This window comes from Pseudorasbora parva, chromosome 2, assembly GCF_024679245.1.
Source record: "Pseudorasbora parva isolate DD20220531a chromosome 2, ASM2467924v1, whole genome shotgun sequence".
NCBI classification, from domain to species: domain Eukaryota; kingdom Metazoa; phylum Chordata; class Actinopteri; order Cypriniformes; family Gobionidae; genus Pseudorasbora; species Pseudorasbora parva.
The window spans coordinates 62,694,246-62,721,192 of record NC_090173.1 but is presented as its reverse complement, the minus strand read 5'-3'; the positions used below and the strand labels follow the sequence as shown (position 1 = coordinate 62,721,192).

Below are 26,947 nucleotides of genomic sequence, written 5' to 3'. Positions count from 1 at the left end.
GAACGCCACCTTACGCGGTCAATGCTCCCAACACATTATCAGTGACTGTGTGCAGAGGAACTGAAACTCTGTCTGTTTGGACCAGCAACTGAAAAAAATGCATTAACCTATGGACCTGACCTACCAATCTCTTCATTGAAAAACAAGCTCCCTAATTCAGTGACATTCCTCAATTTATACAGACACTTTATATTTATTTATATAATAGATGTTCTGTTGGCTTCTTTGAAGCGATATGACTCATGAGGCCGTACCTGCAAATGGGAAGGATGTTTGCGGCGAGCAGCAGTTGCGCTGATCGGGTGCGACGCCAGCCTTCTGCAACTCCTCGTTAGTATAGTGGACAGTATCTCCGCCTGTCACGCGGAAGACCGGGGTTCGATTCCCCGACGGGGAGGTCTAGTCCTTTACTGCTGCCCAAAGACCCATTCAAAAGTTATTGCTCCATTTACAAGTGACACAAAGAGCTTGCCAGGGGCCCCGGGCGACAGTTTTGAGCAAAAGAATTGCGTTGGTCGGGAATCGAACCCGGGTCAACTGCTTGGAAGGCAGCTATGCTCACCACTATACCACCAACGCAGGCATTTTGCTTGTTTGCTGAACGCCACCTTAGGCGGTCAATGCTCCCAACACATTTTCAGCGACTGTGTGCAGAGGAACTGAAACTCTGTCTGTTTGGACTCGCAACTGAAAAAAATGCATTAACCTATGGACTCTACCTACCAATCTCTTCATTGAAAAACAAGCTCTCTAATTCAGTGACATTCCACAATTTATACAGACACTTCATATTTATTTATATAATAGATGTTCTGTTGGCTTCTTTGAAGCGATATGACTCATGAGGCCGTACCTGCAAATGGGAAGCCTGTTTGCGACGAGCAGCAGTTGCGCTGATCGGGTGCGACGCCTCCTTCCGCAACTCCTCGTTAGTATAGTGGACAGTATCTCCGCCTGTCACGCGGAAGACCGGGGTTCGATTCCCTGACGGGGAGGTCTAGTCCTTTACTGCTGCCCAAAGACCCATTCAAAGGTTATTGCTCCATTTACAAGTGACACAAAGAGCTGGCCAGGGGCCCCGGGCGACAGTTTTGAGCAAAAGAATTGCGTTGGCCGGGAATCGAACCCGGGTCAACTGCTTGGAAGGCAGCTATGCTCACCACTATACCACCAACGCAGGCATTTTGCTTGTTTGCTGAACGCCACCTTACGCGGTCAATGCTCCCAACACATTATCAGTGACTGTGTGCAGAGGAACTGAAACTCTGTCTGTTTGGACCAGCAACTGAAAAAAATGCATTAACCTATGGACCTGACCTACAAATCTCTTCATTGAAAAACAAGCTCTCTAATTCAGTGACATTCCTCAATTTATACAGACACTTTATATTTAATTATATATTACATGTTCTGTTGGCTTCTCTTTGCTTCTGTGAAGCGATATGACTCATGAGGCCGTACCTGCAAATGGGAAGCCTGTTTGCGGCGAGCAGCAGTTGCGCTGATCGGGTGCGACGCCAGCCTTCCGCAACTCCTCGTTAGTATAGTGGACAGTATCTCCGCCTGTCACGCGGAAGACCGGGGTTCGATTCCCTGACGGGGAGGTCTAATTCTTTACTGCTGCCCAAAGACCCATTCAAAAGTTATTGCTCCATTTACAAGTGACACAAAGAGCTGGCCAGGGGCCCCGGGCGACAGTTTTGAGCAAAAGAATTGCGTTGGCCAGGAATCGAACCCGGGTCAACTGCTTGGAAGGCAGCTATGCTCACCACTATACCACCATCGCAGGCATTTTGCTTGTTTGCTGAACGCCACCTTAGGCGGTCAATGCTCCCAAAACATTTTCAGCGACTGTGTGCAGAGGAACTGAAACTCTGTCTGTTTGGACTCGCAACTGAAAAAAATGCATTAACCTATGGACTCTACCTACCAATCTCTTCATTGAAAAATAAGCTCTCTAATTCAGTGACATTCCACAATTTATACAGACACTTCATATTTATTTATATAATAGATGTTCTGTTGGCTTCTTTGAAGCGATATGACTCATGAGGCCGTACCTGCAAATAGGAAGGATGTTTGCGGCGAGCAGCAGTTCCGCTGATCGGGTGCGACGCCAGCCTTCTGCAACTCCTCGTTAGTATAGTGGACAGTATCTCCGCCTGTCACGCGTTAGACCGGGGTTCGATTCCCCGACGGGGAGGTCTAGTCCTTTACTGCTGCCCAAAGACCCATTCAAAAGTTATTGCTCCATTTACAAGTGACACAAAGAGCTGGCCAGGGGCCCCGGGCGACAGTTTTGAGCAAAAAAATTGCGTTGGCCGGGAATCGAACCCGGGTCAACTGCTTGGAAGGCAGCTATGCTCACCACTATACCACCAACGAAGACATTTTGCTTGTTTGCTGAACGCCACCTTACGCGGTCAATGCTCCCAACACATTATCAGTGACTGTGTGCAGAGGAACTGAAACTCTGTCTGTTTGGACCAGCAACTGAAAAAAATGCATTAACCTATGGACCTGACCTACAAATCTCTTCATTGAAAAACAAGCTCTCTAATTCAGTGACATTCCTCAATTTATACAGACACTTTATATTTAATTATATATTACATGTTCTGTTGGCTTCTCTTTGCTTCTGTGAAGCGATATGACTCATGAGGCCGTACCTGCAAATGGGAAGCCTGTTTGCGGCGAGCAGCAGTTGCGCTGATCGGGTGCGACGCCAGCCTTCCGCAACTCCTCGTTAGTATAGTGGACAGTATCTCCGCCTGTCACGCGGAAGACCGGGGTTCGATTCCCCGATGGGGAGGTCTAATTCTTTACTGCTGCCCAAAGACCCATTCAAAAGTTATTGCTCCATTTACAAGTGACACAAAGAGCTGGACAGGGGCCCCGGGCGACAGTTTTGAGCAAAAGAATTGCGTTGGCCAGGAATCGAACCCGGGTCAACTGCTTGGAAGGCAGCTATGCTCACCACTATACCACCATCACAGGCATTTTGCTTGTTTGCTGAACGCCACCTTAGGCGGTCAATGCTCCCAAAACATTTTCAGCGACTGTGTGCAGAGGAACTGAAACTCTGTCTGTTTGGACTCGCAACTGAAAAAAATGCATTAACCTATGGACTCTACCTACCAATCTCTTCATTGAAAAACAAGCTCTCTAATTCAGTGACATTCCACAATTTATACAGACACTTCATATTTATTTATATAATAGATGTTCTGTTGGCTTCTTTGAAGCGATATGACTCATGAGGCCGTACCTGCAAATAGGAAGGATGTTTGCGGCGAGCAGCAGTTGCGCTGATCGGGTGCGACGCCAGCCTTCTGCAACTCCTCGTTAGTATAGTGGACAGTATCTCCGCCTGTCACGCGTTAGACCGGGGTTCGATTCCCCGACGGGGAGGTCTAGTCCTTTACTGCTGCCCAAAGACCCATTCAAAAGTTATTGCTCCATTTACAAGTGACACAAAGAGCTGGCCAGGGGCCCCGGGCGACAGTTTTGAGCAAAAAAATTGCGTTGGCCGGGAATCGAACCCGGGTCAACTGCTTGGAAGGCAGCTATGCTCACCACTATACCACCAACGAAGACATTTTGCTTGTTTGCTGAACGCCACCTTACGCGGTCAATGCTCCCAACACATTATCAGTGACTGTGTGCAGAGGAACTGAAACTCTGTCTGTTTGGACCAGCAACTGAAAAAAATGCATTTTTGGATTTATGCATTTATGGACCTGACCTACCAATCTCTTCATTGAAAAACAAGCTCTCTAATTCAGTGACATTCCTCAATTTATACAGACACTTTATATTTAATTATATTTTACATGTTCTGTTGGCTTCTCTTTGCTTCTGTGAAGCGATATGACTCATGAGGCCGTACCTGCAAATGGGAAGCCTGTTTGCGGCGAGCAGCAGTTGCGCTGATCGGGTGCGACGCCAGCCTTCCGCAACTCCTCGTCAGTATAGAGGACAGTATCTCCGCCTGTCACGCGGAAGACCGGGGTTCGATTCCCCGACGGGGAGGTCTAATTCTTTACTGCTGCCCAAAGACCCATTCAAAAGTTATTGCTCCAGCTACAAGTGACACAAAGAGTTGGCCAGGGCCCCGGGAGACATTTTTGAGCAAAAGAATTGCGTTGGCCGGGAATCAAACCCGGGTCAACTGCTTGGAAGGCAGCTATGCTCACCACTATACCACCAACGCAGGCATTTTGCTTGTTTGCTGAACGCCACCTTAGGCGGTCAATGCTCCCAACACATTTTCAGCGACTGTGTGCAGAGGAACTGAAACTCTGTCTGTTTGGACTCGCAACTGAAAAAAATGCATTAACCTATGGACTCTACCTACCAATCTCTTCATTGAAAAACAAGCTCTCAAATTCAGTGACATTCCACAATTTATACAGACACTTCATATTTATTTATATAATAGATGTTCTGTTGGCTTCTTTGAAGCGATATGACTCATGAGGCCGTACCTGCAAATGGGAAGGATGTTTGCAGCGAGCAGCAGTTGCGCTGATCGGGTGCGACGCCAGCCTTCTGCAACTCCTTGTTAGTATAGTGGACAGTATCTCCGCCTGTCACGCGGAAGACCGGGGTTCGATTCCCCGACGGGGAGGTCTAGTCCTTTACTGCTGCCCAAAGACCCATTCAAAAGTTATTGCTCCATTTACAAGTGACACAAAGAGCTGGCCAGGGGCCCCGGGCGACAGTTTTGAGCAAAAGAATTGCGTTGGCCGGGAATCGAACCCGGGTCAACTGCTTGGAAGGCAGCTATGCTCACCACTATACCACCAACGAAGACATTTTGCTTGTTTGCTGAACGCCACCTTACGCGGTCAATGCTCCCAACACATTATCAGTGACTGTGTGCAGAGGAACTGAAACTCTGTCTGTTTGGACTCGCAACTGAAAAAAATGCATTAACCTATGGACTCTACCTACCAATCTCTTCATTGAAAAACAAGCTCTCTAATTCAGTGACATTCCACAATTTATACAGACACTTCATATTTATTTATATAATAGATGTTCTGTTGGCTTCTTTGAAGCGATATGACTCATGAGGCCGTACCTGCAAATGGGAAGCCTGTTTGCGGCGAGCAGCAGTTGCGCTGATCGGGTGCGAGGCCAGCCTTCTGCAACTCCTCGTTAGTATAGTGGACAGTATCTCTGCCTGTCACGCGGAAGACCGGGGTTCGATTCCCCGACGGGGAGGTCTAGTCCTTTACTGCTGCCCAAAGACCCATTCAAAAGTTATTGCTCCATTTACAAGTGACACAAAGAGCTGGCCAGGGGCCCCGGGCGACAGTTTTGAGCAAAAGAATTGCGTTGGTCGGGAATCGAACCCGGGTCAACTTCTTGGAAGGCAGCTATGCTCACCACTGTACCACCAACGCAGGCATTTTGTTGTTTGCTCAACGCCACCTTACGCGGTCAATGCTCCCAACACATTATCAGTGACTGTGTGCAGAGGAACTGAAACTCTGTCTGTTTGGACTCGCAACTGAAAAAAATGCATTAACCTATGGACTCTACCTACCAATCTCTTCATTGAAAAACAAGCTCTCTAATTCAGTGACATTCCTCAATTTATACAGACACTTTATATTTAATTATATATTACATGTTCTGTTGGCTTCTCTTTGCTTCTGTGAAGCGATATGACTCATGAGGCCGTACCTGCAAATGGGAAGCCTGTTTGCGGCGAGCAGCAGTTGCGCTGATCGGGTGCGACGCCAGCCTTCCGTAACTCCTCGTTAGTATAGTGGACAGTATCTCCGCCTGTCACGCGGAAGACCGGGGTTCGATTCCCCGACGGGGAGGTCTAATTCTTTACTGCTGCCCAAAGACCCATTCAAAAGTTATTGCTCCAGCTACAAGTGACACAAAGAGTTGGCCAGGGCCCCGGGAGACAGTTTTGAGCAAAAGAATTGCGTTGGCCGGGAATCGAACCCGGGTCAACTGCTTGGAAGGCAGCTATGCTCACCACTATACCACCAACGCAGGCATTTTGCTTGTTTGCTGAACGCCACCTTAGGCGGTCAATGCTCCCAACACATTATCAGCGACTGTGTGCAGAGGAACTGAAACTCTGTCTGTTTGGACTCGCAACTGAAAAAAATGCATTAACCTATGGACTCTACCTACCAATCTCTTCATTGAAAAACAAGCTCACTAATTCAGTGACATTCCACAATTTATACAGACACTTCATATTTATTTATATAATAGATGTTCTGTTGGCTTCTTTGAAGCGATATGACTCATGAGGCCGTACCTGCAAATGGGAAGCCTGTTTGCGACGAGCAGCAGTTGCGCTGATCGGGTGCGACGCCTCCTTCCGCAACTCCTCGTTAGTATAGTGGACAGTATCTCCGCCTGTCATGTGGAAGACCGGGGTTCGATTCCCCGACGGGGAGGTCTAATTCTTTACTGCTGCCCAAAGACCCATTCAAAAGTTATTGCTCCAGCTACAAGTGACACAAAGAGCTGGCCAGGGTCCCGGGAGACATTTTTGAGCAAAAGAATTGCGTTGGCCGGGGAATCGAACCCGGGTCAACTGCTTGGAAGGCAGCTATGCTCACCACTATACCACCAACGCAGGCATTTTGCTTGTTTGCTGAACGCCACCTTAGGCGGTCAATGCTCCCAACACATTTTCAGCGACTGTGTCCAGAGGAACTGAAACTCTGTCTGTTTGGACTCGCAACTGAAAAAAATGCATTAACCTATGGACTCTACCTACCAATCTCTTCATTGAAAAACAAGCTCTCTAATTCAGTGACATTCCACAATTTATACAGACACTTCATATTTATTTATATAATAGATGTTCTGTTGGCTTCTTTGAAGCGATATGACTCATGAGGCCGTACCTGCAAATGGGAAGGATGTTTGCGGCGAGCAGCAGTTGCGCTGATCGGGTGCGACGCCAGCCTTCTGCAACTCCTCGTTAGTATAGTGGACAGTATCTCCGCCTGTCACGCGGAAGACCGGGGTTCGATTCCCCGACGGGGAGGTCTAGTCCTTTACTGCTGCCCAAAGACCCATTCAAAAGTTATTGCTCCATTTACAAGTGACACAAAGAGCTGGCCAGGGGCCCCGGGCGACAGTTTTGAGCAAAAGAATTGTGTTGGCCGGGAATCAAACCCGGGTCAACTGCTTGGAAGGCAGCTATGCTCACCACTATACCACCAACGCAGGCATTTTGCTTGTTTGCTGAACGCCACCTTAGGCGGTCAATGCTCCCAACACATTATCAGCGACTGTGTGCAGAGGAACTGAAACTCTGTCTGTTTGGACTCGCAACTGAAAAAAAATGCATTAACCTATGGACTCTACCTACCAATCTCTTCATTGAAAAACAAGCTCTCTAATTCAGTGACATTCCACAATTTATACAGACACTTCATATTTATTTATATAATAGATGTTCTGTTGGCTTCTTTGAAGCGATATGACTCATGAGGCCGTACCTGCAAATGGGAAGCCTGTTTGCGACGAGCAGCAGTTGCGCTGATCGGGTGCGACGCCTCCTTCCGCAACTCCTCGTTAGTATAGTGGACAGTATCTCCGCCTGTCACGCGGAAGACCGGGGTTCGATTCCCCGACGGGGAGGTCTAATTCTTTACTGCTGCCCAAAGACCCATTCAAAAGTTATTGCTCCAGCTACAAGTGACACAAAGAGCTGGCCAGGGTCCCGGGAGACATTTTTGAGCAAAAGAATTGCGTTGGCCGGGAATCGAACCCGGGTCAACTGCTTGGAAGGCAGCTATGCTCACCACTATACCACCAACGCAGGCATTTTGCTTGTTTGCTGAACGCCACCTTAGGCGGTCAATGCTCCCAACACATTTTCAGCGACTGTGTCCAGAGGAACTGAAACTCTGTCTGTTTGGACTCGCAACTGAAAAAAATGCATTAACCTATGGACTCTACCTACCAATCTCTTCATTGAAAAACAAGCTCTCTAATTCAGTGACATTCCACAATTTATACAGACACTTCATATTTATTTATATAATAGATGTTCTGTTGGCTTCTTTGAAGCGATATGACTCATGAGGTCGTACCTGCAAATGGGAAGGATGTTTGCGGCGAGCAGCAGTTGCGCTGATCGGGTGCGACGCCAGCCTTCTGCAACTCCTCGTTAGTATAGTGGACAGTATCTCCGCCTGTCACGCGTAAGACCGGGGTTCGATTCCCCGACGGGGAGGTCTAGTCCTTTACTGCTGCCCAAAGACCCATTCAAAAGTTATTGCTCCATTTACAAGTGACACAAAGAGCTGGCCAGGGGCCCCGGGCGACAATTTTGAGCAAAAGAATTGTGTTGGCCGGGAATCAAACCCGGGTCAACTGCTTGGAAGGCAGCTATGCTCACCACTATACCACCAACGCAGGCATTTTGCTTGTTTGCTGAACGCCACCTTACGCGGCCAATGCTCCCAACACATTATCAGTGACTGTGTGCAGAGGAACTGAAACTCTGTCTGTTTGGACTCGCAACTGAAAAAAATGCATTAACCTATGGACTCTACCTACCAATCTCTTCATTGAAAAACAAGCTCTCTAATTCAGTGACATTCCACAATTTATACAGACACTTCATATTTATTTATATAATAGATGTTCTGTTGGCTTCTTTGAAGCGATATGACTCATGAGGCCGTACCTGCAAATGGGAAGCCTGTTTGCGGCGAGCAGCAGTTGCGCTGATCGGGTGCGACGCCAGCCTTCTGCAACTCCTCGTTAGTATAGTGGACAGTATCTCCGCCTGTCACGCGGAAGACCGGGGTTCGATTCCCCGACGGGGAGGTCTAGTCCTTTACTTCTGCCCAAAGACCCATTCAAAAGTTATTGCTCCATTTACAAGTGACACAAAGAGCTGGCCAGGGGCCCCGGGCGACAGTTTTGAGCAAAAGAATTGCGTTGGTCGGGAATCGAACCCGGGTCATCTGCTTGGAAGGCAGCTATGCTCACCACTATACCACCAACGCAGGCATTTTGCTTGTTTGCTGAACGCCACCTTACGCGGTCAATGCTCCCAACACATTATCAGTGACTGTGTGCAGAGGAACTGAAACTCTGTCTGTTTGGACCAGCAACTGAAAAAAATGCATTAACCTATGGACCTGACCTACAAATCTCTTCATTGAAAAACAAGCTCTCTAATTCAGTGACATTCCACAATTTATACAGACACTTCATATTTATTTATATAATAGATGTTCTGTTGGCTTCTTTGAAGCGATATGACTCATGAGGCCGTACCTGCAAATGGGAAGCCTGTTTGCGACGAGCAGCAGTTGCGCTGATCGGGTGCGACGCCTCCTTCCGCAACTCCTCGTTAGTATAGTGGACAGTATCTCCGCCTGTCACGCGGAAGACCGGGGTTCGATTCCCCGACGGGGAGGTCTAATTCTTTACTGCTGCCCAAAGACCCATTCAAAAGTTATTGCTCCAGCTACAAGTGACACAAAGAGCTGGCCAGGGTCCCGGGAGACATTTTTGAGCAAAAGAATTGCGTTGGCCGGGAATCGAACCCGGGTCAACTGCTTGGAAGGCAGCTATGCTCACCACTATACCACCAACGCAGGCATTTTGCTTGTTTGCTGAACGCCACCTTACGCGGCCAATGCTCCCAACACATTATCAGTGACTGTGTGCAGAGGAACTGAAACTCTGTCTGTTTGGACTCGCAACTGAAAAAAATGCATTAAGCTATGGACTCTACCTACCAATCTCTTCATTGAAAAACAAGCTCTCTAATTCAGTGACATTCCACAATTTATACAGACACTTCATATTTATTTATATAATAGATGTTCTGTTGGCTTCTTTGAAGCGATATGACTCATGAGGCCGTACCTGCAAATGGGAAGCCTGTTTACAGCGAGCAGCAGTTGCGCTGATCGGGTGCGACGCCAGCCTTCTGCAACTCCTCGTTAGTATAGTGGACAGTATCTCCGCCTGTCACGCGGAAGACCGGGGTTCGATTCCCCGACGGGGAGGTCTAGTCCTTTACTGCTGCCCAAAGACCCATTCAAAAGTTATTGCTCCATTTACAAGTGACACAAAGAGCTGGCCAGGGGCCCCGGGTGACAGTTTTGAGCAAAAGAATTGCGTTGGTCGGGAATCGAACCCGGGTCAACTTCTTGGAAGGCAGCTATGCTCACCACTATACCACCAACGCAGGCATTTTGCTTGTTTGCTGAACGCCACCTTACGCGGTCAATGCTCCCAACACATTATCAGTGACTGTGTGCAGAGGAACTGAAACTCTGTCTGTTTGGACTCGCAACTGAAAAAAATGCATTAACCTATGGACTCTACCTACCAATCTCTTCATTGAAAAACAAGCTCTCTAATTCAGTGACATTCCACAATTTATACAGACACTTCATATTTATTTATATAATAGATGTTCTGTTGGCTTCTTTGAAGCGATATGACTCATGAGGCCGTACCTGCAAATGGGAAGCCTGTTTGCGGCGAGCAGCAGTTGCGCTGATCGGGTGCGACGCCAGCCTTCCGCAACTCCTCGTTAGTATAGTGGACAGTATCTCCGCCTGTCACGCGGAAGACCGGGGTTCGATTCCCCGACGGGGAGGTCTAATTCTTTACTGCTGCCCAAAGACCCATTCAAAAGTTATTGCTCCAGCTACAAGTGACACAAAGAGTTGGCCAGGGTCCCGGGAGACATTTTTGAGCAAAAGAATTGCGTTGGCAGGGAATCGAACCCGGGTCAACTGCTTGGAAGGCAGCTATGCTCACCACTATACCACCAACGCAGGCATTTTGCTTCTTTTCTGAACGCCACCTTAGGCGGTCAATGCTCCCAACACATTTTCAGCGACTGTGTGCAGAGGAACTGAAACTCTGTCTGTTTGGACTCGCAACTGAAAAAAATGCATTAACCTATGGACTCTACCTACCAATCTCTTCATTGAAAAACAAGCTCTCTAATTCAGTGACATTCCACAATTTATACAGACACTTCATATTTATTTATATAATAGATGTTCTGTTGGCTTCTTTGAAGCGATATGACTCATGAGGCCGTACCTGCAAATGGGAAGCCTGTTTGCGGCGAGCAGCAGTTGCGCTGATCGGGTGCGATGCCTCCTTCCGCAACTCCTCGTTAGTATAGTGGACAGTATCTCCGCCTGTCACGTGGAAGACCGGGGTTCGATTCCCCGACGGGGAGGTCTAATTCTTTTTGCTGCTGCCCAAAGACCCATTCAAAAGTTATTGCTCCAGCTACAAGTGACACAAAGAGCTGGCCAGGGTCCCGGGAGACATTTTTGAGCAAAAGAATTGCGTTGGCCGGGAATCGAACCCGGGTCAACTGCTTGGAAGGCAGCTATGCTCACCACTATACCACCAACGCAGGCATTTTGCTTGTTTGCTGAACGCCACCTTACGCGGTCAATGCTCCCAACACATTTTCAGCGACTGTGTGCAGAGGAACTGAAACTCTGTCTGTTTGGACTCGCAACTGAAAAAAATGCATTAACCTATGGACTCTACCTACCAATCTCTTCATTGAAAAACAAGCTCTCTAATTCAGTGACATTCCACAATTTATACAGACACTTCATATTTATTTATATAATAGATGTTCTGTTGGCTTCTTTGAAGCGATATGACTCATGAGGCCGTACCTGCAAATGGGAAGGATGCTTGCGGCGAGCAGCAGTTGCGCTGATCGGGTGCGACGCCAGCCTTCTGCAACTTCTCGTTAGTATAGTGGACAGTATCTCCGCCTGTCACGCGGAAGACCGGGGTTCGATTCCCCGACGGGGAGGTCTAGTCCTTTACTGCTGCCCAAAGACCCATTCAAAAGTTATTGCTCCATTTACAAGTGACACAAAGAGCTGGCCAGGGGCCCCGGGCGACAGTTTTGAGCAAAAGAATTGCGTTGGTCGGAATCGAACCCGGGTCAACTTCTTGGAAGGCAGCTATGCTCACCACTATACCACCAACGCAGGCATTTTGCTTGTTTGCTGAACGCCACCTTACGCGGCCAATGCTCCCAACACATTATCAGTGACTGTGTGCAGAGGAACTGAAACTCTGTCTGTTTGGACTCGCAACTGAAAAAAATGCATTAACCTATGGACTCTACCTACCAATCTCTTCATTGAAAAACAAGCTCTCTAATTCAGTGACATTCCACAATTTATACAGACACATCATATTTATTTATATAATAGATGTTCTGTTGGCTTCTTTGAAGCGATATGACTCATGAGGCCGTACCTGCAAATGGGAAGGATGTTTGCGGCGAGCAGCAGTTGCGCTGATCGGGTGCGACGCCAGCCTTCTGCAACTCCTCGTTAGTATAGTGGACAGTATCTCCGCCTGTCACGCGTAAGACCGGGGTTCGATTCCCCGACGGGGAGGTCTAGTCCTTTACTGCTGCCCAAAGACCCATTCAAAAGTTATTGCTCCATTTACAAGTGACACAAAGAGCTGGCCAGGGGCCCCGGGAGACAGTTTTGAGCAAAAGAATTGCGTTGGCCGGGAATCGAACCCGGGTCAACTGCTTGGAAGGCAGCTATGCTCACCACTATACCACCAATGCAGGCATTTTGCTTGTTTGCTGAACGCCACCTTAGGCGGTCAATGCTCCCAACACATTTTCAGCGACTGTGTGCAGAGGAACTGAAACTCTGTCTGTTTGGACTCGCAACTGAAAAAAATGCATTAACCTATGGACTCTACCTACCAATCTCTTCATTGAAAAACAAGCTCTCTAATTCAGTGACATTCCACAATTTATACAGACACTTCATATTTATTTATATAATAGATGTTCTGTTGGCTTCTTTGAAGCGATATGACTCATGAGGCCGTACCTGCAAATGGGAAGGATGTTTGCGGCGAGCAGCAGTTGCGCTGATCGGGTGCGACGCCAGCCTTCTGCAACTCCTCGTTAGTATAGTGGACAGTATCTCCGCCTGTCACGCGGAAGACCGGGGTTCGATTCCCCGACGGGGAGGTCTAGTCCTTTACTGCTGCCCAAAGACCCATTCAAAAGTTATTGCTCCATTTACAAGTGACACAAAGAGCTGGCCAGGGGCCCCGGGAGACAGTTTTGAGCAAAAGAATTGCGTTGGCCAGGAATCGAACCCGGGGCAACTGCTTGGAAGGCAGCTATGCTCACCACTATACCACCAACGCAGGCATTTTGCTTGTTTGCTGAACGCCACCTTACGCGGTCAATGCTCCCAACACATTATCAGTGACTGTGTGCAGAGGAACTGAAACTCTGTCTGTTTGGACTCGCAACTGAAAAAAATGCATTAACCTATGGACTCTACCTACCAATCTCTTCATTGAAAAACAAGCTCTCTAATTCAGTGACATTCCACAATTTATACAGACACTTCATATTTATTTATATAATAGATGTTCTGTTGGCTTCTTTGAAGCGATATGACTCATGAGGCCGTACCTGCAAATGGGAAGCCTGTTTGCGGCGAGCAGCAGTTGCGCTGATCGGGTGCGACGCCTCCTTCCGCAACTCCTCGTTAGTATAGTGGACAGTATCTCCGCCTGTCACGCGGAAGACCGGGGTTCGATTCCCCGACGGGGAGGTCTAACTCTTTACTGCTGCCCAAAGACCCATTCAAAAGTTATTGCTCCAGCTACAAGTGACACAAAGAGTTGGCCAGGGCCCCGGGAGACATTTTTGAGCAAAAGAATTGCGTTGGCCGGGAATCGAACCCGGGTCAACTGCTTGGAAGGCAGCTATGCTTACCACTATACCACCAACGCAGGCATTTTGCTTGTTTGCTGAACGCCACCTTAGGCGGTCAATGCTCCCAACACATTTTCAGCGACTGTGTGCAGAGGAACTGAAACTCTGTCTGTTTGGACTCGCAACTGAAAAAAATGCATTAACCTATGGACTCTACCTACCAATCTCTTCATTGAAAAACAAGCTCTCTAATTCAGTGACATTCCACAATTTATACAGACACTTCATATTTATTTATATAATAGATGTTCTGTTGGCTTCTTTGAAGCGATATGACTCATGAGGCCGTACCTGCAAATGGGAAGGATGCTTGCGGCGAGCAGCAGTTGCGCTGATCGGGTGCGACGCCAGCCTTCTGCAACTCCTCGTTAGTATAGTGGACAGTATCTCCGCCTGTCACGCGGAAGACCGGGGTTCGATTCCCCGACGGGGAGGTCTAGTCCTTTACTGCTGCCCAAAGACCCATTCAAAAGTTATTGCTCCATTTACAAGTGACACAAAGAGCTGGCCAGGGGCCCCGGGCGACAGTTTTGAGCAAAAGAATTGCGTTGGTCGGAATCGAACCCGGGTCAACTTCTTGGAAGGCAGCTATGCTCACCACTATACCACCAACGCAGGCATTTTGCTTGTTTGCTGAACGCCACCTTACGCGGCCAATGCTCCCAACACATTATCAGTGACTGTGTGCAGAGGAACTGAAACTCTGTCTGTTTGGACTCGCAACTGAAAAAAATGCATTAACCTATGGACTCTACCTACCAATCTCTTCATTGAAAAACAAGCTCTCTAATTCAGTGACATTCCACAATTTATACAGACACTTCATATTTATTTATATAATAGATGTTCTGTTGGCTTCTTTGAAGCGATATGACCCATGAGGCCGTACCTGCAAATGGGAAGCCTGTTTGCGGCGAGCAGCAGTTGCGCTGATCGGGTGCGAGGCCAGCCTTCTGCAACTCCTCGTTAGTATAGTGGACAGTATCTCCGCCTGTCACGCGGAAGACCGGGGTTCGATTCCCCGACGGGGAGGTCTAGTCCTTTACTGCTGCCCAAAGACCCATTCAAAAGTTATTGCTCCATTTACAAGTGACACAAAGAGCTGGCCAGGGGCCCCGGGCGACAGTTTTGAGCAAAAGAATTGCGTTGGTCGGGAATCGAACCCGGGTCAACTTCTTGGAAGGCAGCTATGCTCACCACTATACCACCAACGCAGGCATTTTGCTTGTTTGCTCAACGCCACCTTACGCGGTCAATGCTCCCAACACATTATCAGTGACTGTGTGCAGAGGAACTGAAACTCTGTCTGTTTGGACTCGCAACTGAAAAAAATGCATTAACCTATGGACTCTACCTACCAATCTCTTCATTGAAAAACAAGCTCTCTAATTCAGTGACATTCCTCAATTTATATAGACACTTTATATTTAATTATATATTACATGTTCTGTTGGCTTCTCTTTGCTTCTGTGAAGCGATATGACTCATGAGGCCGTACCTGCAAATGGGAAGCCTGTTTGCGGCGAGCAGCAGTTGCGCTGATCGGGTGCGACGCCAGCCTTCCGTAACTCCTCGTTAGTATAGTGGACAGTATCTCCGCCTGTCACGCGGAAGACCGGGGTTCGATTCCCCGACGGGGAGGTCTAGTCCTTTACTGCTGCCCAAAGACCCATTCAAAAGTTATTGCTCCAGCTACAAGTGACACAAAGAGTTGGCCAGGGTCCCGGGAGACATTTTTGAGCAAAAGAATTGCGTTGGCTGGGAATCGAACCCGGGTCAACTGCTTGGAAGGCAGCTATGCTCACCACTATACCACCAACGCAGGCATTTTGCTTGTTTTCTGAACGCCACCTTAGGCGGTCAATGCTCCCAACACATTTTCAGCGACTGTGTGCAGAGGAACTGAAACTCTGTCTGTTTGGACTCGCAACTGAAAAAAATGCATTAACCTATGGACTCTACCTACCAATCTCTTCATTGAAAAACAAGCTCTCTAATTCAGTGACATTCCACAATTTATACAGACACTTCATATTTATTTATATAATAGATGTTCTGTTGGCTTCTTTGAAGCGATATGACTCATGAGGCCGTACCTGCAAATGGGAAGGATGTTTGCGGCGAGCAGCAGTTGCGCTGATCGGGTGCGACGCCAGCCTTCTGCAACTCCTCGTTAGTATAGTGGACAGTATCTCCGCCTGTCACGCGGAAGACCGGGGTTCGATTCCCCGACGGGGAGGTCTAATTCTTTACTGCTGCCCAAAGACCCATTCAAAAGTTATTGCTCCAGCTACAAGTGACACAAAGAGCTGGCCAGGGTCCCGGGAGACATTTTTGAGCAAAAGAATTGCGTTGGCCGGGAATCGAACCCGGGTCAACTGCTTGGAAAGCAGCTATGCTCACCACTATACCACCAACGCAGGCATTTTGCTTGTTTGCTGAACGCCACCTTACGCGGTCAATGCTCCCAACACATTATCAGTGACTGTGTGCAGAGGAACTGAAACTCTGTCTGTTTGGACCAGCAACTGAAAAAAATGCATTAACCTATGGACCTGACCTACCAATCTCTTCATTGAAAAACAAGCTCTCTAATTCAGTGATATTCCTCAATTTATACAGACACTTTATATTTAATTATATATTACATGTTCTGTTGGCTTCTCTTTGCTTCTGTGAAGCGATATGACTCATGAGGCCGTACCTGCAAATGGGAAGCCTGTTTGCGGCGAGCAGCAGTTGCGCTGATCGGGTGCGACGCCAGCCTTCTGCAACTCCTGGTTAGTATAGTGGACAGTATCTCCGCCTGTCATGCGGAAGACCGGGGTTCGATTCCCCGAAGGGGAGGTCTAATTCTTTACTGCTGCCCAAAGACCCATTCAAAAGTTATTGCTCCAGCTACAAGTGACACAAAGAGTTGGCCAGGGCCCCGGGAGACATTTTTGAGCAAAAGAATTGCGTTGGCCGGGAATCGAACCCGGGTCAACTGCTTGGAAGGCAGCTATGCTCACCACTATACCACCAACGCAGGCATTTTGCTTGTTTGCTGAACGCCACCTTAGGCGGTCAATGCTCCCAATACATTTTCAGCGACTGTGTGCAGAGGAACTGAAACTCTGTCTGTTTGGACTCGCAACTGAAAAAAATGCATTAACCTATGGACTCTACCTACCAATCTCTTCATTGAAAAACAAGCTCTCTAATTCAGTGACATTCCACAATTTATACAGACACTTCATATTTATTTATATAATAGATGTTCTGTTGGCTTCTTTGAAGCGATATGACTCATGAGGCCGTACCTGCAAATGGGAAGCCTGTTTGCGACGAGCAGCAGTTGCGCTGATCGGGTGCGACGCCAGCCTTCCGTAACTCCTCGTTAGTATAGTGGACAGTATCTCCGCCTGTCACGCGGAAGACCGGGGTTCGATTCCCCGACGGGGAGGTCTAATTCTTTACTGCTGCCCAAAGACCCATTCAAAAGTTATTGCTCCAGCTACAAGTGACACAAAGAGTTGGCCAGGGCCCCGGGAGACAGTTTTGAGCAAAAGAATTGCGTTGGCCGGGAATCGAACCCGGGTCAACTGCTTGGAAGGCAGCTATGCTCACCACTATACCACCAACGCAGGCATTTTGCTTGTTTGCTGAACGCCACCTTAGGCGGTCAATGCTCCCAACACATTATCAGCGACTGTGTGCAGAGGAACTGAAACTCTGTCTGTTTGGACTCGCAACTGAAAAAAATGCATTAACCTATGGACTCTACCTACCAATCTCTTCATTGAAAAACAAGCTCACTAATTCAGTGACATTCCACAATTTATACAGACACTTCATATTTATTTATATAATAGATGTTCTGTTGGCTTCTTTGAAGCGATATGACTCATGAGGCCGTACCTGCAAATGGGAAGCCTGTTTGCGACGAGCAGCAGTTGCGCTGATCGGGTGCGACGCCTCCTTCCGCAACTCCTCGTTAGTATAGTGGACAGTATCTCCGCCTGTCATGTGGAAGACCGGGGTTCGATTCCCCGACGGGGAGGTCTAATTCTTTACTGCTGCCCAAAGACCCATTCAAAAGTTATTGCTCCAGCTACAAGTGACACAAAGAGCTGGCCAGGGTCCCGGGAGACATTTTTGAGCAAAAGAATTGCGTTGGCCGGGGAATCGAACCCGGGTCAACTGCTTGGAAGGCAGCTATGCTCACCACTATACCACCAACGCAGGCATTTTGCTTGTTTGCTGAACGCCACCTTAGGCGGTCAATGCTCCCAACACATTTTCAGCGACTGTGTCCAGAGGAACTGAAACTCTGTCTGTTTGGACTCGCAACTGAAAAAAATGCATTAACCTATGGACTCTACCTACCAATCTCTTCATTGAAAAACAAGCTCTCTAATTCAGTGACATTCCACAATTTATACAGACACTTCATATTTATTTATATAATAGATGTTCTGTTGGCTTCTTTGAAGCGATATGACTCATGAGGCCGTACCTGCAAATGGGAAGGATGTTTGCGGCGAGCAGCAGTTGCGCTGATCGGGTGCGACGCCAGCCTTCTGCAACTCCTCGTTAGTATAGTGGACAGTATCTCCGCCTGTCACGCGGAAGACCGGGGTTCGATTCCCCGACGGGGAGGTCTAGTCCTTTACTGCTGCCCAAAGACCCATTCAAAAGTTATTGCTCCATTTACAAGTGACACAAAGAGCTGGCCAGGGGCCCCGGGCGACAGTTTTGAGCAAAAGAATTGTGTTGGCCGGGAATCAAACCCGGGTCAACTGCTTGGAAGGCAGCTATGCTCACCACTATACCACCAACGCAGGCATTTTGCTTGTTTGCTGAACGCCACCTTAGGCGGTCAATGCTCCCAACACATTATCAGCGACTGTGTGCAGAGGAACTGAAACTCTGTCTGTTTGGACTCGCAACTGAAAAAAAATGCATTAACCTATGGACTCTACCTACCAATCTCTTCATTGAAAAACAAGCTCTCTAATTCAGTGACATTCCACAATTTATACAGACACTTCATATTTATTTATATAATAGATGTTCTGTTGGCTTCTTTGAAGCGATATGACTCATGAGGCCGTACCTGCAAATGGGAAGCCTGTTTGCGACGAGCAGCAGTTGCGCTGATCGGGTGCGACGCCTCCTTCCGCAACTCCTCGTTAGTATAGTGGACAGTATCTCCGCCTGTCACGCGGAAGACCGGGGTTCGATTCCCCGACGGGGAGGTCTAATTCTTTACTGCTGCCCAAAGACCCATTCAAAAGTTATTGCTCCAGCTACAAGTGACACAAAGAGCTGGCCAGGGTCCCGGGAGACATTTTTGAGCAAAAGAATTGCGTTGGCCGGGAATCGAACCCGGGTCAACTGCTTGGAAGGCAGCTATGCTCACCACTATACCACCAACGCAGGCATTTTGCTTGTTTGCTGAACGCCACCTTAGGCGGTCAATGCTCCCAACACATTTTCAGCGACTGTGTCCAGAGGAACTGAAACTCTGTCTGTTTGGACTCGCAACTGAAAAAAATGCATTAACCTATGGACTCTACCTACCAATCTCTTCATTGAAAAACAAGCTCTCTAATTCAGTGACATTCCACAATTTATACAGACACTTCATATTTATTTATATAATAGATGTTCTGTTGGCTTCTTTGAAGCGATATGACTCATGAGGTCGTACCTGCAAATGGGAAGGATGTTTGCGGCGAGCAGCAGTTGCGCTGATCGGGTGCGACGCCAGCCTTCTGCAACTCCTCGTTAGTATAGTGGACAGTATCTCCGCCTGTCACGCGGAAGACCGGGGTTCGATTCCCCGACGGGGAGGTCTAGTCCTTTACTGCTGCCCAAAGACCCATTCAAAAGTTATTGCTCCATTTACAAGTGACACAAAGAGCTGGCCAGGGGCCCCGGGCGACAATTTTGAGCAAAAGAATTGTGTTGGCCGGGAATCAAACCCGGGTCAACTGCTTGGAAGGCAGCTATGCTCACCACTATACCAGCAACGCAGGCATTTTGCTTGTTTGCTGAACGCCACCTTAGGCGGTCAATGCTCCCAACACATTATCAGCGACTGTGTGCAGAGGAACTGAAACTCTGTCTGTTTGGACTCGCAACTGAAAAAAAATGCATTAACCTATGGACTCTACCTACCAATCTCTTCATTAAAAAACAAGCTCTCTAATTCAGTGACATTCCACAATTTATACAGACACTTCATATTTATTTATATAATAGATGTTCTGTTGGCTTCTTTGAAGCGATATGACTCATGAGGCCGTACCTGCAAATGGGAAGCCTGTTTGCGACGAGCAGCAGTTGCGCTGATCAGGTGCGATGCCTCCTTCCGCAACTCCTCGTTAGTATAGTGGACAGTATCTCCGCCTGTCACGCGGAAGACCGGGGTTCGATTCCCCGACGGGGAGGTCTAATTCTTTACTGCTGCCCAAAGACCCATTCAAAAGTTATTGCTCCAGCTACAAGTGACACAAAGAGCTGGCCAGGGTCCCGGGAGACATTTTTGAGCAAAAGAATTGCGTTGGCCGGGAATCGAACCCGGGTCAACTGCTTGGAAGGCAGCTATGCTCACCACTATACCACCAACGCAGGCATTTTGCTTGTTTGCTGAACGCCACGTTAGGCGGTCAATGCTCCCAACACATTTTCAGCGACTGTGTCCAGAGGAACTGAAACTCTGTCTGTTTGGACTCGCAACTGAAAAAAATGCATTAACCTATGGACTCTACCTACCAATCTCTTCATTGAAAAACAAGCTCTCTAATTCAGTGACATTCCACAATTTATACAGACACTTCATATTTATTTATATAATAGATGTTCTGTTGGCTTCTTTGAAGCGATATGACTCATGAGGTCGTACCTGCAAATGGGAAGGATGTTTGCGGCGAGCAGCAGTTGCGCTGATCGGGTGCGACGCCAGCCTTCTGCAACTCCTCGTTAGTATAGTGGACAGTATCTCCGCCTGTCACGCGGAAGACCGGGGTTCGATTCCCCGACGGGGAGGTCTAGTCCTTTACTGCTGCCCAAAGACCCATTCAAAAGTTATTGCTCCATTTACAAGTGACACAAAGAGCTGGCCAGGGGCCCCGGGCGACAATTTTGAGCAAAAGAATTGTGTTGGCCGGGAATCAAACCCGGGTCAACTGCTTGGAAGGCAGCTATGCTCACCACTATACCACCAACGCAGGCATTTTGCTTGTTTGCTGAACGCCACCTTAGGCGGTCAATGCTCCCAACACATTATCAGCGACTGTGTGCAGAGGAACTGAAACTCTGTCTGTTTGGACTCGCAACTGAAAAAAATGCATTAACCTATGGACTCTACCTACCAATCTCTTCATTGAAAAACAAGCTCTCTAATTCAGTGACATTCCACAATTTATACAGACACTTCATATTTATTTATATAATAGATGTTCTGTTGGCTTCTTTGAAGCGATATGACTCATGAGGCCGTACCTGCAAATGGGAAGCCTGTTTGCGACGAGCAGCAGTTGCGCTGATCGGGTGCGACGCCTCCTTCCGCAACTCCTCGTTAGTATAGTGGACAGTATCTCCGCCTGTCACGTGGAAGACCGGGGTTCGATTCCCCGACAGGGAGGTCTAATTCTTTACTGCTGCCCAAAGACCCATTCAAAAGTTATTGCTCCAGCTACAAGTGACACAAAGAGCTGGCCAGGGTCCCGGGAGACATTTTTGAGCAAAAGAATTGCGTTGGCCGGGAATCGAACCCGGGTCAACTGCTTGGAAGGCAGCTATGCTCAAGGATGCCGGAAGGATGTTTGCGGCGAGCAGCAGTTGCGCTGATCGGGTGCGACGCCAGCCTTCTGCAACTCCTCGTTAGTATAGTGGACAGTATCTCCGCCTGTCACGCGGAAGACCGGGGTTCGATTCCCCGACGGGGAGGTCTAGTCCTTTACTGCTGCCCAAAGACCCATTCAAAAGTTATTGCTCCATTTACAAGTGACACAAAGAGCTGGCCAGGGGCCCCGGGCGACAGTTTTGAGCAAAAGAATTGCGTTGGTCGGAATCGAACCCGGGTCAACTTCTTGGAAGGCAGCTATGCTCACCACTATACCACCAACGCAGGCATTTTGCTTGTTTGCTGAACGCCACCTTACGCGGCCAATGCTCCCAACACATTATCAGTGACTGTGTGCAGAGGAACTGAAACTCTGTCTGTTTGGACTCGCAACTGAAAAAAATGCATTAACCTATGGACTCTACCTACCAATCTCTTCATTGAAAAACAAGCTCTCTAATTCAGTGACATTCCACAATTTATACAGACACTTCATATTTATTTATATAATAGATGTTCTGTTGGCTTCTTTGAAGCGATATGACTCATGAGGCCGTACCTGCAAATGGGAAGCCTGTTTGCGGCGAGCAGCAGTTGCGCTGATCGGGTGCGACGCCAGCCTTCTGCAACTCCTCGTTAGTATAGTGGACAGTATCTCCGCCTGTCACGCGGAAGACCGGGGTTCGATTCCCCGACGGGGAGGTCTAGTCCTTTACTTCTGCCCAAAGACCCATTCAAAAGTTATTGCTCCATTTACAAGTGACACAAAGAGCTGGCCAGGGGCCCCGGGCGACAGTTTTGAGCAAAAGAATTGCGTTGGTCGGGAATCGAACCCGGGTCATCTGCTTGGAAGGCAGCTATGCTCACCACTATACCACCAACGCAGGCATTTTGCTTGTTTGCTGAACGCCACCTTACGCGGTCAATGCTCCCAACACATTATCAGTGACTGTGTGCAGAGGAACTGAAACTCTGTCTGTTTGGACCAGCAACTGAAAAAAATGCATTAACCTATGGACCTGACCTACAAATCTCTTCATTGAAAAACAAGCTCTCTAATTCAGTGACATTCCACAATTTATACAGACACTTCATATTTATTTATATAATAGATGTTCTGTTGGCTTCTTTGAAGCGATATGACTCATGAGGCCGTACCTGCAAATGGGAAGCCTGTTTGCGACGAGCAGCAGTTGCGCTGATCGGGTGCGACGCCTCCTTCCGCAACTCCTCGTTAGTATAGTGGACAGTATCTCCGCCTGTCACGCGGAAGACCGGGGTTCGATTCCCCGACGGGGAGGTCTAATTCTTTACTGCTGCCCAAAGACCCATTCAAAAGTTATTGCTCCAGCTACAAGTGACACAAAGAGCTGGCCAGGGTCCCGGGAGACATTTTTGAGCAAAAGAATTGCGTTGGCCGGGAATCGAACCCGGGTCAACTGCTTGGAAGGCAGCTATGCTCACCACTATACCACCAACGCAGGCATTTTGCTTGTTTGCTGAACGCCACCTTACGCGGCCAATGCTCCCAACACATTATCAGTGACTGTGTGCAGAGGAACTGAAACTCTGTCTGTTTGGACTCGCAACTGAAAAAAATGCATTAACCTATGGACTCTACCTACCAATCTCTTCATTGAAAAACAAGCTCTCTAATTCAGTGACATTCCACAATTTATACAGACACTTCATATTTATTTATATAATAGATGTTCTGTTGGCTTCTTTGAAGCGATATGACTCATGAGGCCGTACCTGCAAATGGGAAGCCTGTTTACAGCGAGCAGCAGTTGCGCTGATCGGGTGCGACGCCAGCCTTCTGCAACTCCTCGTTAGTATAGTGGACAGTATCTCCGCCTGTCACGCGGAAGACCGGGGTTCGATTCCCCGACGGGGAGGTCTAGTCCTTTACTGCTGCCCAAAGACCCATTCAAAAGTTATTGCTCCATTTACAAGTGACACAAAGAGCTGGCCAGGGGCCCCGGGTGACAGTTTTGAGCAAAAGAATTGCGTTGGTCGGGAATCGAACCCGGGTCAACTTCTTGGAAGGCAGCTATGCTCACCACTATACCACCAACGCAGGCATTTTGCTTGTTTGCTGAACGCCACCTTACGCGGTCAATGCTCCCAACACATTATCAGTGACTGTGTGCAGAGGAACTGAAACTCTGTCTGTTTGGACTCGCAACTGAAAAAAATGCATTAACCTATGGACTCTACCTACCAATCTCTTCATTGAAAAACAAGCTCTCTAATTCAGTGACATTCCACAATTTATACAGACACTTCATATTTATTTATATAATAGATGTTCTGTTGGCTTCTTTGAAGCGATATGACTCATGAGGCCGTACCTGCAAATGGGAAGCCTGTTTGCGGCGAGCAGCAGTTGCGCTGATCGGGTGCGACGCCAGCCTTCCGCAACTCCTCGTTAGTATAGTGGACAGTATCTCCGCCTGTCACGCGGAAGACCGGGGTTCGATTCCCCGACGGGGAGGTCTAATTCTTTACTGCTGCCCAAAGACCCATTCAAAAGTTATTGCTCCAGCTACAAGTGACACAAAGAGTTGGCCAGGGTCCCGGGAGACATTTTTGAGCAAAAGAATTGCGTTGGCAGGGAATCGAACCCGGGTCAACTGCTTGGAAGGCAGCTATGCTCACCACTATACCACCAACGCAGGCATTTTGCTTCTTTTCTGAACGCCACCTTAGGCGGTCAATGCTCCCAACACATTTTCAGCGACTGTGTGCAGAGGAACTGAAACTCTGTCTGTTTGGACTCGCAACTGAAAAAAATGCATTAACCTATGGACTCTACCTACCAATCTCTTCATTGAAAAACAAGCTCTCTAATTCAGTGACATTCCACAATTTATACAGACACTTCATATTTATTTATATAATAGATGTTCTGTTGGCTTCTTTGAAGCGATATGACTCATGAGGCCGTACCTGCAAATGGGAAGCCTGTTTGCGGCGAGCAGCAGTTGCGCTGATCGGGTGCGATGCCTCCTTCCGCAACTCCTCGTTAGTATAGTGGACAGTATCTCCGCCTGTCACGTGGAAGACCGGGGTTCGATTCCCCGACGGGGAGGTCTAATTCTTTTTGCTGCTGCCCAAAGACCCATTCAAAAGTTATTGCTCCAGCTACAAGTGACACAAAGAGCTGGCCAGGGTCCCGGGAGACATTTTTGAGCAAAAGAATTGCGTTGGCCGGGAATCGAACCCGGGTCAACTGCTTGGAAGGCAGCTATGCTCACCACTATACCACCAACGCAGGCATTTTGCTTGTTTGCTGAACGCCACCTTACGCGGTCAATGCTCCCAACACATTTTCAGCGACTGTGTGCAGAGGAACTGAAACTCTGTCTGTTTGGACTCGCAACTGAAAAAAATGCATTAACCTATGGACTCTACCTACCAATCTCTTCATTGAAAAACAAGCTCTCTAATTCAGTGACATTCCACAATTTATACAGACACATCATATTTATTTATATAATAGATGTTCTGTTGGCTTCTTTGAAGCGATATGACTCATGAGGCCGTACCTGCAAATGGGAAGGATGTTTGCGGCGAGCAGCAGTTGCGCTGATCGGGTGCGACGCCAGCCTTCTGCAACTCCTCGTTAGTATAGTGGACAGTATCTCCGCCTGTCACGCGTAAGACCGGGGTTCGATTCCCCGACGGGGAGGTCTAGTCCTTTACTGCTGCCCAAAGACCCATTCAAAAGTTATTGCTCCATTTACAAGTGACACAAAGAGCTGGCCAGGGGCCCCGGGAGACAGTTTTGAGCAAAAGAATTGCGTTGGCCGAGAATCGAACCCGGGTCAACTGCTTGGAAGGCAGCTATGCTCACCACTATACCACCAATGCAGGCATTTTGCTTGTTTGCTGAACGCCACCTTAGGCGGTCAATGCTCCCAACACATTTTCAGCGACTGTGTGCAGAGGAACTGAAACTCTGTCTGTTTGGACTCGCAACTGAAAAAAATGCATTAACCTATGGACTCTACCTACCAATCTCTTCATTGAAAAACAAGCTCTCTAATTCAGTGACATTCCACAATTTATACAGACACTTCATATTTATTTATATAATAGATGTTCTGTTGGCTTCTTTGAAGCGATATGACTCATGAGGCCGTACCTGCAAATGGGAAGGATGTTTGCGGCGAGCAGCAGTTGCGCTGATCGGGTGCGACGCCAGCCTTCTGCAACTCCTCGTTAGTATAGTGGACAGTATCTCCGCCTGTCACGCGTAAGACCGGGGTTCGATTCCCCGACGGGGAGGTCTAGTCCTTTACTGCTGCCCAAAGACCCATTCAAAAGTTATTGCTCCATTTACAAGTGACACAAAGAGCTGGCCAGGGGCCCCGGGAGACAGTTTTGAGCAAAAGAATTGCGTTGGCCAGGAATCGAACCCGGGGCAACTGCTTGGAAGGCAGCTATGCTCACCACTATACCACCAACGCAGGCATTTTGCTTGTTTGCTGAACGCCACCTTACGCGGTCAATGCTCCCAACACATTATCAGTGACTGTGTGCAGAGGAACTGAAACTCTGTCTGTTTGGACTCGCAACTGAAAAAAATGCATTAACCTATGGACTCTACCTACCAATCTCTTCATTGAAAAACAAGCTCTCTAATTCAGTGACATTCCACAATTTATACAGACACTTCATATTTATTTATATAATAGATGTTCTGTTGGCTTCTTTGAAGCGATATGACTCATGAGGCCGTACCTGCAAATGGGAAGCCTGTTTGCGGCGAGCAGCAGTTGCGCTGATCGGGTGCGACGCCTCCTTCCGCAACTCCTCGTTAGTATAGTGGACAGTATCTCCGCCTGTCACGCGGAAGACCGGGGTTCGATTCCCCGACGGGGAGGTCTAACTCTTTACTGCTGCCCAAAGACCCATTCAAAAGTTATTGCTCCAGCTACAAGTGACACAAAGAGTTGGCCAGGGCCCCGGGAGACATTTTTGAGCAAAAGAATTGCGTTGGCCGGGAATCGAACCCGGGTCAACTGCTTGGAAGGCAGCTATGCTTACCACTATACCACCAACGCAGGCATTTTGCTTGTTTGCTGAACGCCACCTTAGGCGGTCAATGCTCCCAACACATTTTCAGCGACTGTGTGCAGAGGAACTGAAACTCTGTCTGTTTGGACTCGCAACTGAAAAAAATGCATTAACCTATGGACTCTACCTACCAATCTCTTCATTGAAAAACAAGCTCTCTAATTCAGTGACATTCCACAATTTATACAGACACTTCATATTTATTTATATAATAGATGTTCTGTTGGCTTCTTTGAAGCGATATGACT

At 48.0% G+C, this 26,947-nt stretch overlaps 39 non-coding genes across 39 annotated transcripts; 26 read left to right on the top strand and 13 right to left on the bottom strand.

Annotated features, from left to right (window-relative positions):
• The first annotated feature begins 325 nt into the window (after positions 1-325).
• trnad-guc (transfer RNA aspartic acid (anticodon GUC)) lies at positions 326-397 on the top strand. The gene has a single exon. It is a non-coding gene; the product is annotated as a tRNA-Asp (tRNA).
• A 708-nt stretch (positions 398-1,105) lies between these two features.
• Positions 1,106-1,177, bottom strand: trnag-ucc (transfer RNA glycine (anticodon UCC)). The gene has a single exon. It is a non-coding gene; the product is annotated as a tRNA-Gly (tRNA).
• Positions 1,178-5,765: 4,588 nt separating this feature from the next.
• trnad-guc (transfer RNA aspartic acid (anticodon GUC)) lies at positions 5,766-5,837 on the top strand. The gene has a single exon. It is a non-coding gene; the product is annotated as a tRNA-Asp (tRNA).
• Positions 5,838-5,946: 109 nt separating this feature from the next.
• Positions 5,947-6,018, bottom strand: trnag-ucc (transfer RNA glycine (anticodon UCC)). Its single transcript has one exon. It is a non-coding gene; the product is annotated as a tRNA-Gly (tRNA).
• Positions 6,019-6,961: 943 nt separating this feature from the next.
• trnad-guc (transfer RNA aspartic acid (anticodon GUC)) lies at positions 6,962-7,033 on the top strand. Its single transcript has one exon. It is a non-coding gene; the product is annotated as a tRNA-Asp (tRNA).
• A 527-nt stretch (positions 7,034-7,560) lies between these two features.
• Positions 7,561-7,632, top strand: trnad-guc (transfer RNA aspartic acid (anticodon GUC)). Its single transcript has one exon. It is a non-coding gene; the product is annotated as a tRNA-Asp (tRNA).
• A 109-nt stretch (positions 7,633-7,741) lies between these two features.
• On the bottom strand, positions 7,742-7,813 carry trnag-ucc (transfer RNA glycine (anticodon UCC)). The gene has a single exon. It is a non-coding gene; the product is annotated as a tRNA-Gly (tRNA).
• A 944-nt stretch (positions 7,814-8,757) lies between these two features.
• On the top strand, positions 8,758-8,829 carry trnad-guc (transfer RNA aspartic acid (anticodon GUC)). Its single transcript has one exon. It is a non-coding gene; the product is annotated as a tRNA-Asp (tRNA).
• Positions 8,830-9,355: 526 nt separating this feature from the next.
• trnad-guc (transfer RNA aspartic acid (anticodon GUC)) lies at positions 9,356-9,427 on the top strand. Its single transcript has one exon. It is a non-coding gene; the product is annotated as a tRNA-Asp (tRNA).
• Positions 9,428-9,536: 109 nt separating this feature from the next.
• trnag-ucc (transfer RNA glycine (anticodon UCC)) lies at positions 9,537-9,608 on the bottom strand. Its single transcript has one exon. It is a non-coding gene; the product is annotated as a tRNA-Gly (tRNA).
• Positions 9,609-9,953: 345 nt separating this feature from the next.
• Positions 9,954-10,025, top strand: trnad-guc (transfer RNA aspartic acid (anticodon GUC)). The gene has a single exon. It is a non-coding gene; the product is annotated as a tRNA-Asp (tRNA).
• A 527-nt stretch (positions 10,026-10,552) lies between these two features.
• Positions 10,553-10,624, top strand: trnad-guc (transfer RNA aspartic acid (anticodon GUC)). Its single transcript has one exon. It is a non-coding gene; the product is annotated as a tRNA-Asp (tRNA).
• A 708-nt stretch (positions 10,625-11,332) lies between these two features.
• trnag-ucc (transfer RNA glycine (anticodon UCC)) lies at positions 11,333-11,404 on the bottom strand. The gene has a single exon. It is a non-coding gene; the product is annotated as a tRNA-Gly (tRNA).
• A 1,542-nt stretch (positions 11,405-12,946) lies between these two features.
• trnad-guc (transfer RNA aspartic acid (anticodon GUC)) lies at positions 12,947-13,018 on the top strand. Its single transcript has one exon. It is a non-coding gene; the product is annotated as a tRNA-Asp (tRNA).
• A 526-nt stretch (positions 13,019-13,544) lies between these two features.
• trnad-guc (transfer RNA aspartic acid (anticodon GUC)) lies at positions 13,545-13,616 on the top strand. The gene has a single exon. It is a non-coding gene; the product is annotated as a tRNA-Asp (tRNA).
• A 109-nt stretch (positions 13,617-13,725) lies between these two features.
• trnag-ucc (transfer RNA glycine (anticodon UCC)) lies at positions 13,726-13,797 on the bottom strand. The gene has a single exon. It is a non-coding gene; the product is annotated as a tRNA-Gly (tRNA).
• A 345-nt stretch (positions 13,798-14,142) lies between these two features.
• trnad-guc (transfer RNA aspartic acid (anticodon GUC)) lies at positions 14,143-14,214 on the top strand. Its single transcript has one exon. It is a non-coding gene; the product is annotated as a tRNA-Asp (tRNA).
• A 526-nt stretch (positions 14,215-14,740) lies between these two features.
• Positions 14,741-14,812, top strand: trnad-guc (transfer RNA aspartic acid (anticodon GUC)). Its single transcript has one exon. It is a non-coding gene; the product is annotated as a tRNA-Asp (tRNA).
• A 537-nt stretch (positions 14,813-15,349) lies between these two features.
• On the top strand, positions 15,350-15,421 carry trnad-guc (transfer RNA aspartic acid (anticodon GUC)). Its single transcript has one exon. It is a non-coding gene; the product is annotated as a tRNA-Asp (tRNA).
• Positions 15,422-15,947: 526 nt separating this feature from the next.
• trnad-guc (transfer RNA aspartic acid (anticodon GUC)) lies at positions 15,948-16,019 on the top strand. Its single transcript has one exon. It is a non-coding gene; the product is annotated as a tRNA-Asp (tRNA).
• Positions 16,020-16,736: 717 nt separating this feature from the next.
• Positions 16,737-16,808, bottom strand: trnag-ucc (transfer RNA glycine (anticodon UCC)). Its single transcript has one exon. It is a non-coding gene; the product is annotated as a tRNA-Gly (tRNA).
• A 345-nt stretch (positions 16,809-17,153) lies between these two features.
• Positions 17,154-17,225, top strand: trnad-guc (transfer RNA aspartic acid (anticodon GUC)). Its single transcript has one exon. It is a non-coding gene; the product is annotated as a tRNA-Asp (tRNA).
• Positions 17,226-17,334: 109 nt separating this feature from the next.
• Positions 17,335-17,406, bottom strand: trnag-ucc (transfer RNA glycine (anticodon UCC)). The gene has a single exon. It is a non-coding gene; the product is annotated as a tRNA-Gly (tRNA).
• Positions 17,407-18,349: 943 nt separating this feature from the next.
• On the top strand, positions 18,350-18,421 carry trnad-guc (transfer RNA aspartic acid (anticodon GUC)). The gene has a single exon. It is a non-coding gene; the product is annotated as a tRNA-Asp (tRNA).
• Positions 18,422-18,948: 527 nt separating this feature from the next.
• On the top strand, positions 18,949-19,020 carry trnad-guc (transfer RNA aspartic acid (anticodon GUC)). The gene has a single exon. It is a non-coding gene; the product is annotated as a tRNA-Asp (tRNA).
• Positions 19,021-19,129: 109 nt separating this feature from the next.
• Positions 19,130-19,201, bottom strand: trnag-ucc (transfer RNA glycine (anticodon UCC)). The gene has a single exon. It is a non-coding gene; the product is annotated as a tRNA-Gly (tRNA).
• A 345-nt stretch (positions 19,202-19,546) lies between these two features.
• On the top strand, positions 19,547-19,618 carry trnad-guc (transfer RNA aspartic acid (anticodon GUC)). The gene has a single exon. It is a non-coding gene; the product is annotated as a tRNA-Asp (tRNA).
• A 527-nt stretch (positions 19,619-20,145) lies between these two features.
• trnad-guc (transfer RNA aspartic acid (anticodon GUC)) lies at positions 20,146-20,217 on the top strand. The gene has a single exon. It is a non-coding gene; the product is annotated as a tRNA-Asp (tRNA).
• Positions 20,218-20,326: 109 nt separating this feature from the next.
• trnag-ucc (transfer RNA glycine (anticodon UCC)) lies at positions 20,327-20,398 on the bottom strand. Its single transcript has one exon. It is a non-coding gene; the product is annotated as a tRNA-Gly (tRNA).
• Positions 20,399-20,743: 345 nt separating this feature from the next.
• On the top strand, positions 20,744-20,815 carry trnad-guc (transfer RNA aspartic acid (anticodon GUC)). The gene has a single exon. It is a non-coding gene; the product is annotated as a tRNA-Asp (tRNA).
• Positions 20,816-21,646: 831 nt separating this feature from the next.
• On the top strand, positions 21,647-21,718 carry trnad-guc (transfer RNA aspartic acid (anticodon GUC)). Its single transcript has one exon. It is a non-coding gene; the product is annotated as a tRNA-Asp (tRNA).
• A 526-nt stretch (positions 21,719-22,244) lies between these two features.
• trnad-guc (transfer RNA aspartic acid (anticodon GUC)) lies at positions 22,245-22,316 on the top strand. Its single transcript has one exon. It is a non-coding gene; the product is annotated as a tRNA-Asp (tRNA).
• A 526-nt stretch (positions 22,317-22,842) lies between these two features.
• Positions 22,843-22,914, top strand: trnad-guc (transfer RNA aspartic acid (anticodon GUC)). Its single transcript has one exon. It is a non-coding gene; the product is annotated as a tRNA-Asp (tRNA).
• A 109-nt stretch (positions 22,915-23,023) lies between these two features.
• On the bottom strand, positions 23,024-23,095 carry trnag-ucc (transfer RNA glycine (anticodon UCC)). The gene has a single exon. It is a non-coding gene; the product is annotated as a tRNA-Gly (tRNA).
• Positions 23,096-23,440: 345 nt separating this feature from the next.
• Positions 23,441-23,512, top strand: trnad-guc (transfer RNA aspartic acid (anticodon GUC)). The gene has a single exon. It is a non-coding gene; the product is annotated as a tRNA-Asp (tRNA).
• Positions 23,513-24,039: 527 nt separating this feature from the next.
• trnad-guc (transfer RNA aspartic acid (anticodon GUC)) lies at positions 24,040-24,111 on the top strand. Its single transcript has one exon. It is a non-coding gene; the product is annotated as a tRNA-Asp (tRNA).
• A 708-nt stretch (positions 24,112-24,819) lies between these two features.
• On the bottom strand, positions 24,820-24,891 carry trnag-ucc (transfer RNA glycine (anticodon UCC)). The gene has a single exon. It is a non-coding gene; the product is annotated as a tRNA-Gly (tRNA).
• A 1,542-nt stretch (positions 24,892-26,433) lies between these two features.
• On the top strand, positions 26,434-26,505 carry trnad-guc (transfer RNA aspartic acid (anticodon GUC)). The gene has a single exon. It is a non-coding gene; the product is annotated as a tRNA-Asp (tRNA).
• Positions 26,506-26,614: 109 nt separating this feature from the next.
• trnag-ucc (transfer RNA glycine (anticodon UCC)) lies at positions 26,615-26,686 on the bottom strand. Its single transcript has one exon. It is a non-coding gene; the product is annotated as a tRNA-Gly (tRNA).
• Positions 26,687-26,947: the final 261 nt, after the last annotated feature.